This window comes from Lathyrus oleraceus, chromosome 4, assembly GCF_024323335.1.
Source record: "Lathyrus oleraceus cultivar Zhongwan6 chromosome 4, CAAS_Psat_ZW6_1.0, whole genome shotgun sequence".
Classification (NCBI taxonomy): domain Eukaryota; kingdom Viridiplantae; phylum Streptophyta; class Magnoliopsida; order Fabales; family Fabaceae; genus Lathyrus; species Lathyrus oleraceus.
The window spans coordinates 209,020,777-209,030,183 of NC_066582.1; the positions used below are offsets into that span (position 1 = coordinate 209,020,777).

Here is a 9,407-nt window from a genome sequence, read left to right on the forward strand (position 1 = left end):
TTTCTCATCCAAAAGGCATGAATTTTAGCTCTTTGGAAAGGTGACATCAAGAAGAACAAGTTTTATGTTGAACACTTTTTCATTTGGAGCTTGTAACATGGAGATATTTGAGGTGGAAATTTGGAAATATTTGACATATCAAATTTTTTCTAAGTGTCAAGCCATATGTCTCAATACTCCACCTTGCTTAACTTTTTATGGGAGCTACAAATGAGAAAAGTATCCTCATCAAAGTTGTATCTCTCTCAAATACCTTTAAAATGTTCACCAATTTCATGTCATTTGGGTTTTAAATGATAGAGTTATGCATTTTTGAAGTTTGGAAAAATCACTTGATCAATGGTATAGGTCAAAAGTGACCTATGTAGCCTCATATCACATGTTCAAAGAAGTTGAATTTGCTCCCACTCAAAACATAAAAGTTGAAGTATACACATTGAATTTAATTGTTCAACTTGAAAATATTTCATATCATTAAAATTGAGCAAGTTATGGCTTTGGGAACTTGACTTTCAAATTAGGGTTTAGACAAAATGACCTATAATATTTTAACATAGAAAATGATTTTCCAGGCAAAACTAGATCTAGGTCTCAACATGAAACTTGTTTATAATGTCATTTAGAGTAAGTTTTATCTTGGAGTCATTTTAATATGATGAAAATTGTAGGAGATAAGGTCTAGGGAGACCCAGTTTTAATCAGATGAATTCATCTGGCCAACCACCATCAACCAACTTGCTAATTTCCTATTCTCTTGACTTTCTTGGATCATGGTAGATCATATATGCATAATATAATTAATTTTTATGTGTCCCTTGAGAAATTAATCAATTGGTGAGATAGCTTGTTGGAGAAGTTACTTAAGATACCCAGTCAAACTAGGGTTTCCAAGGCAAATTACCCTAAAACTCTTGAAGCAAACTTGATCAATATAACATGTAGAGAACATTGGGACTCATATATGATGTACATAACCATTCTTGAATCAGTTCTTAGTTGTGCTCTTTGTTCATGAGGGTCTCAAACCCTATATGTGATCAATGAATCAAGGAGATCATGCCCCTACCTACAAAAGAGTTACATAGATACAAAGACATATTTTTGGTATTTTGGTTAGTAAAATGATAAAATACAAGTATGATATAATCATAAAGTGCTTGGTGATCTCTCCCAAAATAAACCCAATGAAAGAGGGGTAAGGAGGATGACAAAGTATGATCCCAATTCCAATGCTTATGATGAAGTTGCATGAGGGATCTTAGGGTCAAAATTTGGGTCTTACAGTAACCAAGCAAGTTATTGTAAGGTTTATCAAGAACCAGATTATATGTCGTTATGGTGTGTCAAGTAAGATCATTATTGATAATGTATCTAACTTGAACAATAATATTGTGGAAGCTCTTTGGAAAGACTTCAAGATTGAACATCATAATTCTTCTCCCTACAAACCTAAGATGAATGGGGATGTTGAAGTTGTGAATAAGAACATTAAGAAGATCATTCGGAAGATGGTTGTGACATATAAAGATTGGCATGAGATGCTCCCATTTGCTTTGCATGGGTACCGTACATCCATCCGCACTTCAATAGGGGAAACCCATTTCTCACTTGTGTATGCATGGAATCTATGCTCCCAGTGGAGTTGAAGATCCCATCATTGCGTATCTTGATGGAAGCCAAATTGACTGAGGCTGAATGGTGTCAGACCAGGTATGACCAGCTGAATTTGATTGAAGAGAAAAGATTAACTGCCATATGTCGTGGTTAGTTATATCAGCAAAGAATGAAGAAAGCTTTTGATAAGAAGGTCAGACCTCGTGTACTCAGAGAAGGTGACCTTGTGCTCAAGGAGATTCTATCTTTTAAACCAGATGCTAAGGGAAAATGGACTCCTAATTATGAAGGCCCATATGTTGTTAAAAGAGCCTTTTCAGGCGGTGCTTTGATTCTTACAACTATGGATGGTAAAGAGTTCACTCGTCCTGTGAATGTCGATGAAGTCAAGAAATACTTCGCCTAAAAAGAAAATAACAACTCACTAAGTTGAAAACCCGAAAGGGCGGTGTCGCACCTCAAAAAATGAGAACATGACGCTCACGAGACGCAATCGCATGCTCACGGGATGGACTGAACAGAGTCGCCACCGAACTTTATTTATTCCTAAAAAGGAAAGGAGAAATATCGATAAAACCCAAGAAAGAACGACAATGATTATGGTCGTCGCAACCAAATTAGTGGTTCGGGAGTCGATTACCCAAGGGGAAGGTATTAGCACCCCTCACGTCCGTTGTACTCAACGGGAACCGTTTAGTTAGTTTCGATTCGAATGTTAGCTTATGTTAGTTTATAATCTTCTACTTATTTGGGATAGAAAAAGAGAGAGAAGAGAAATGTTTTTGAATTTTATTAATGAGAGAGGACCTAAAAATATTTCCATTATTAGGGGGGTAGAAAGGAACTAAACCTAATTTTTTTATTAATGGACTGACAAGATTTCGCAATCCTACTCCTACGTATCTCCAAGTGTAATTGGGAATTCAAGGTTTACGTAGTTCTGGATAGAAAATGTTTGTTTGTTGGTCAATTTTAGCGAAAGCTATATTATATTAATCGACGAAAAGCATTGTTTTTCCCAAAACATGTGAGAAGTGGATGTATACCACACATCGAATGGATTTATAAATCAACATCCGGAAAAACGTCATTTATCTCAAGTCAACAATTGTGGATGAAGCATTGCCTTCCATCATCTTAAGACAAGATGTCTTTTGTTTTTGAAAAGGTTTTGAAGATTAATCGCGCGACGACGAGAAAAGAGTTTGATGTGTTGGATGTATTTTATAGGTGAATGACGACATTTGATGAGAACGAGACATAAGCCTCGGGATCAATCACTCAGGGTTCCACCGGAATGCTAGATTCCAATGGTCCTTTTTCATTCGAATTAATTGAGAAAATTGTTTGATGGACAACAAAGACTTGATAAGAATCAATTGTTCAAAGAGTTGCGCTAGAATGCTTGATCCCAACGGCCCTTATTTTGTCCAAGTTAATTAAAGTATTTTAGGGACGAAAGAAAAGAATGAACGGTTAACCCAAGACGCGAGGCTCGAGACCGATCATTCAAAGGTTCCAACCGGAATTCCAGATTCCAATGGTCCTCTTCTTTCGTGTTTTAAAAAAAAAAAGAGTTTTAATATAAACTTAAATGATCGGGATACAAATGATTTAATCATATTAAAAGGTATAACTTAGGGTAAGATCGAAGTTTAAGAAATTAGTCATGATTTTTATTCTATTAATTAATCAACATTATTACTAGATATTTATTTAGTTATTTATTCATAATATTCTAACAATAACAAATAAAACTACAAAGAAGTCGACATTATTTGAAAATAATAATTCTATAGTTATTCAAACATTTAGAGAAAATAACAAGAAATTAAGTTGGAGAAAAATAAAATAATATATTTTTTCACGTCTAGTAAAATGATGTGAGAAAATAAGACCAACTTAACATTAAGCGTATACAAATTATTTTACTAAAAAAAATTTGATGATGAAACAATTGAATATTCTTTTTTTTCTTTTCAAAACATAATTAAAAATAACAAAAGAAAAGAAATTAAATCTACTTTTTATTTATTTTTCTAACATAATTTAAAAATAATAACGAAAATAACTAAATTAATCCTTTTTATTTTTATTTTTTTAACACAATCTAAAAATAATAATGAAAATAATTAAGTTAACTTTTTTAAATTTTTGTTTGAAATAAATAAGTGAAAATAAAAAAAACTATAGAATAAATAATTTTTTTTATATTACTAATATTACTGATAAAAAAAAAAGAAAAGTTGTAAGAAATAAAATAAATTTATTCATTTCATTATTAATTACAACATTACAAATAATCATGCTTTTCATGTACATCTTGCTCTATACCCCAATTATTATCACATAATGACATACAAATTATACACATACCAGAACACATTAATTATAGATTCTACTATTCTCTTTGATATTGTAGCACAAACGTTAACAATTACTACATTATGATATCATAATTCTGATTGAATACTATTTCCTATTATTATTATCTCACAATACTATAAACACATATCAATTTTATTTAATATTATTTATACTATCAATGCTGCAAAACTGTATTAAATTATTTATTTAGTCATTTAAATCAAAATACAATCTCAAGATGATGAGATAACATTGCCAACTTATCAGTTACTTTGCAATGATGATGAGATATCAATCAAACCAATACAACCTCTTTAATGCCCTTGTTGGAGAAAGGCGGTCGGCTCCGCCGCCGTCCCCTGTAGCGGTTCCCTACCTCAAAACTTTACTTTCCCAAAATAAACCTCCTTATTTTTTCATGCTTGTTATGAATTTGAACCCCATTTTATCAAAATCTCAACCTAAAAGGAGGTCGTCCCCCTCAGAAATCACAACACAATTAAAAAAAAAAGCAACTAACAACAACATTCAAAAGACAAGCTTATGGATTTCGACACGTAAAAGGGATTGAAGACAAAACAACAAAGATTAACAAAGGAGTAAAGAAATACCTAGATTCAGGTAAGAAATTTCCGCCCTCTAAATCTTATTTTTTGTTTGGATCTTCCTCTCTCTGTATTTGCTGGTTTATGTTCGTGTTATTAAAAAATGTTGTTGCAATGTTTAAAGTTTGCATGTTGCTATATTTGCTTAATAAATTTTTGTGTTTGAGATTAAATCTGGGAGATAAATTTGAGTTTCTAACTGATTGAGAAAATATTATCTCAGATTTACTTGGAAATTTTTTGGGTTCCTCGTTTGGAATTTTTTTTTTCTTCAAATTCTCGCTGTTTTGAAAATCGAAAATGAAAAATATCCCCTCCCCTCATACTTTCTGCCACTTGTTATTTATATTGAAGAAAATAAATTAGGATTATTTGAATATAAAAATATCTTTTGTTTTGGTTCAATTTAATTTCTGATGAAGTTTTGCTTATTTTTTCATCCTATGTTTCTCTGCTATAACCTTTTTGCCCTTGACTTTTTGAAATACGTTTTGCTTAGAAAAATATGTTAACTGCACTTTTCTGCAACTACTGCAGCAACAAGACAAGAATCTGTCCAAGCCAAAGAGAGCAGAGTTCTGGTTGTGTAGAGGAAAAAAAAGACAAACTAGCTCTTAGTCTTATGTATGCGAAATGAAATCTTTACAACCAGATGAAACAGTCATAAAGAATCAGTTCGAATGATGAGATGCAGATGAATGAAATGACTACATAAACATGGTATGCGAGTGAATGACTTAGTTGCAGATGAATGAATGTCAATGGGTAAATGCACATGAATGACTTTAGGTGGGACAAAATTTAGGGTATGACAGTTGCCCCTATTTAAATATCTTTACCAGATAGCATGAGTGGTGGAAATCCTCATGAAATTAGGGTGAAAGGTATTTAAATACATAAGACCCACATTTGCCCCTATATGCAATGACATGTTATGTTATGAGCTGAATGACTTCTCTTTGATTTGTTGGGGATATGATAAGCCCTAGCGTGATTTTTTTTATGATAGATGATAAGCAAACTTGTGGAGAATGATGAAAATATTGCAACAACGATCCACAAGAATCAGACAAAGACCAAAGGGTGAAGACACACTAGGGATAATAAATTGAATGGGAAAAGACGTTGGGGAATATTCAAAGTATGATTTATTAACAGGTTCATATATGACCTAATGACACTTTAGAGTATATTTGTCAGTTCTGGAGATTTCTCATAAGAAATTCATCCAATCAGAGATTTTTGGAAATTCTTAATAGAGAAATTATCCAAGACAATAATAAATTGGAGTTTTCTCACTAGAAGATAATCCACACAAAACATTGGAGTTTTCTCATTAGAAAGGCATCCACACAAAACTTTGGAGCTTACTCATTAGAAAGTCATCCATACAAAACAAACTATGATGATTCTTTATGAAGAAATCAATCAAATAAAACATCATTGAAGTTTTTCAACAAGAATAACATCCAAGCTTCTAGGAATTCCTTAAAATGAAGATTCACTTCTGACTTTCTAGGAACCGTCAGGAAAAACAGGGTAATCAAACTCTCTGTATAAGCCAACAATTGGACTCGGACCGTAAGCAATGGATCACAACCAGCTTCTAACGGATTTGTGATAGCTTCAACTACACTTTACATAATGTTGGCAACAATCAAACTTCAGGTACCAATTACAATTGTATTTTCCAACTAAGTGTCAGTTATAACTGGACTTTTAGAGAAAACCAACAACAATTTGATTTTAAAAATAAAGTGTCAGTTACTACTGGACTTTAAGTAGATACCGATGACAATTATATTTTGAAATGATACTAGTAATAACTAGATTTTTTTGAAGATAACGCCAGTAACAACTGAATTCCAGAGACTCCAATGATAATTGAGCTCTTGAAATGATACTAGTAACAACTAGATTTTAAGGGTACCAAATAACAATTGGATTTTCGACAAGATATTAATGACAATTGAACTATACATACCCATAACAATCGGATTGGAGATAACACCAGTGACAACTGAATTCTTCAGGATTCCCATTACGATTGGACTTTGGATGAAGTTCCAGTGACAACTGGACTTTGGGTCAAGGGATAACGATCAACGACAAGACCAAATGGGCAACGCAAATGAGTACAAAGTACCTTTTAAACCATGCATGATTTGATTTTTTTGTTTTATGCATGATATATGAATGTTCATGATATGTAATGCTGGCGATAGGCAGATTGGGAGTTTGTAGGGACTGTTTATAGATATTTTGATTCCTCAACACCAATAACTCCAATCAGTACAAGTAATAAGTGTATCCAGAGGTGAATCTACTAAGATTGACAGTTATAACTAGCCAAAGGGTAATCCTTCCATATGATTAATAGGTTGTGCTCCATAGAGATTCTTGTTGGTGATTTAGGAGTGCTCCTGCAACCTTGAGACTTTCGGGAAAACAAATGATTTTCTCTTGGTTTTCACATATATCAAAGCAATTTTGTTGTTTTTCAATACGTTTTTATTTCTTTTCAAGTTTCAAAATTTCATTATAAACGAATAAGTGACACTTTGCATAACAAAGAAAAACATAGAAGAACACAATTAACAATGATTGCTAGGCAAAACTTGTATTTTATTCAAGAATGGTAACACACAAATGGCGTAGCTCCATGGAATGTTACAATTTTGAAAATGGCAATAAGGAAATGTTTACGTTGAATTCAGTGACCAATATTATCCCTAATTACCATGACTCCCCAAAACCTTGCTTCTAAAGGGAGTAACTTGACTGATCTTCCACCTCTGATTCTTCTGTGTTGATCAGTAACAACTGATGCAGAGGGAAGGTGTTAGCACCCAAAGTGTCCTAGGTACTCCTAGGGAGCCCTTTTTGTGTGCATATGTATTTTGTACAAAGTGATGTTTACAAACGAATAGAATGGGGAGATGAGAAAAGAATTCATTAATTACATTTTTTGTGTTTGACAAGACCTTCGGACTTGTGCCTAGTACCAACATAAAAATGAGGGATTAAAACCTCGTAGTTCGTGATACAAATTTCAAAATGGGTGCATTGATTTTTAACAAAATTTAAGTTTGAAAGGCACAAAGGCCTAAAATTATTTGAATGAGTTAGTTCTTTTTTTGCTTTTTGAAAGTTTAAGTCAAGTATAGTTAAGTTTATTTACAAGTTTATTTTAAGAAAATAATTTTGAAAATGCAATGGCATAAGGCCAAAGTTTCTATCTTTTTGCAAAAAGTGGTCAAAGTTTAGAACAAAAATAGTTCACACAAAGAAGATTTTTAAAAGTGGAGGGAGAGATTTTGAAATTAAAGAAATGGGGAGAAGATGAAGAGACTATCCTATGTACAAAAATTAAAAGTTTAGAGTTGAAAAGATCTGACAAAATGGGTAGCAATCCAATAGACAAGTATGTCAATAGAAACCCAGAATTCCCTTGGACTATTAGAATCAAACAACACACAAATGCACAATTATATCATCTTGAAGAGCAAGGCATCAAATAAAGATGGCCTCATCCAAGCTTATCCATTTCATGATCTTCTTCAAAATAGCCCATGTAACAGATGAATTCCATAACTCACAGGTTCAAAACAACAACTACACCATGATCATGTTGCAGATGAATCTTAGAGAGGTCTCCAAAGAAATATCAGATGAATTTCCAATTTCAAGCACTTGGTTCTTCAATAAGTTGGCATTGGCCAAGTCCATTAGCTTAGAAAGGTTGCCTATATTCTAGGTCTATTTGTCCAAGATCAAGCCAACAGTCCACTCAAAATGTTTTAAGGTTTTTGTTATTATTATGTACATTAATGGTCAAAGACCACACAAACAAGCAAAGTATACACAAACAAAATATATCACACAATATGGTCCAAGTGGACAAAGAGAAAATTACATTAACATAAACAATTAGAATGATATGAACAATGGCAAATGAAATAAAGTACTAGAAGTGAATTGCATTAAAGTAAAAGCTTGAAATTAAAAGTTAATAGTTAGTAAGTTAGAAGTTAGTCTTGTTTTGTTTTTGCTTTTGCTTTTCAAGACATTCTTTGGAGAACACTCAACCCACTTATCACAAGCATGAATCCTTGAACCAAAACATCTTCCAAAGGAAGGAAAGAAGGTCAAGTTTCCACACAATACCATCAATGTGGGGAGACTTACAATCTCATTAACTAGAATGCTTATGCCTTTTATGTCACAAATTTAGCGCTATGTTAAGCAATCGTAATTGGACTTATGTAGAAGTCACAACTATTTGAGGCCGGGCAATAGAATTTTGGTGTTAATGCATGTTAGAGACATAGTATAATGGACTATGCTCATGAAACATACCACACACAAAAAGAATATGCAAAAGGTGTGACCTAATCTCATCCATACTCATGTTAATTTTTCAATCAACTAGCATTAGGACTTTGAGATGTCATAGGTCAAATGGAGTGAATGAATGAAGAAGGGGAATAAGATGAAGTGGGAAGGGGATGAATGAAATCACAAATTGGTCAAAGGAGGACTTTTACCAAATTAATATCATTCATTCATTTTGGGAGATGGAACGTACATTCCATCAATCCCCTAAATCCAATGATATCAATTTGACAAAATCAAATCAACCTTGACCAAGGCCCGAAAACAACAAGCAAATTCAAACAAGTCAATACAAGTGGTCAACAAAAATAATTGACATTTATTCAATTAAAAATAATAAAATAGTGCATTTAAATCAAATATGATTTGTCCAATTCCTAAAATCTCATCAAAACACCAAAGAAATGGCCATGAGATTTATCATAG

At 32.8% G+C, this 9,407-nt stretch overlaps 1 long non-coding RNA gene across 2 annotated transcripts; it reads left to right on the forward strand.

The window, feature by feature from the left end:
• The first annotated feature begins 3,959 nt into the window (after nucleotides 1-3,959).
• LOC127074553 (uncharacterized) lies at nucleotides 3,960-7,022 on the forward strand. 2 transcript variants are annotated; one of them, XR_007786043.1, is made up of 3 exons: nucleotides 4,155-4,602; nucleotides 5,124-6,254; nucleotides 6,620-7,022. It is a non-coding gene; the product is annotated as an uncharacterized LOC127074553 (long non-coding RNA). The 2 variants fall into 2 exon arrangements; XR_007786042.1 differs by lacking the exon at nucleotides 6,620-7,022 and having other exon boundaries at nucleotides 3,960-4,602; nucleotides 5,124-5,638.
• Nucleotides 7,023-9,407: the final 2,385 nt, after the last annotated feature.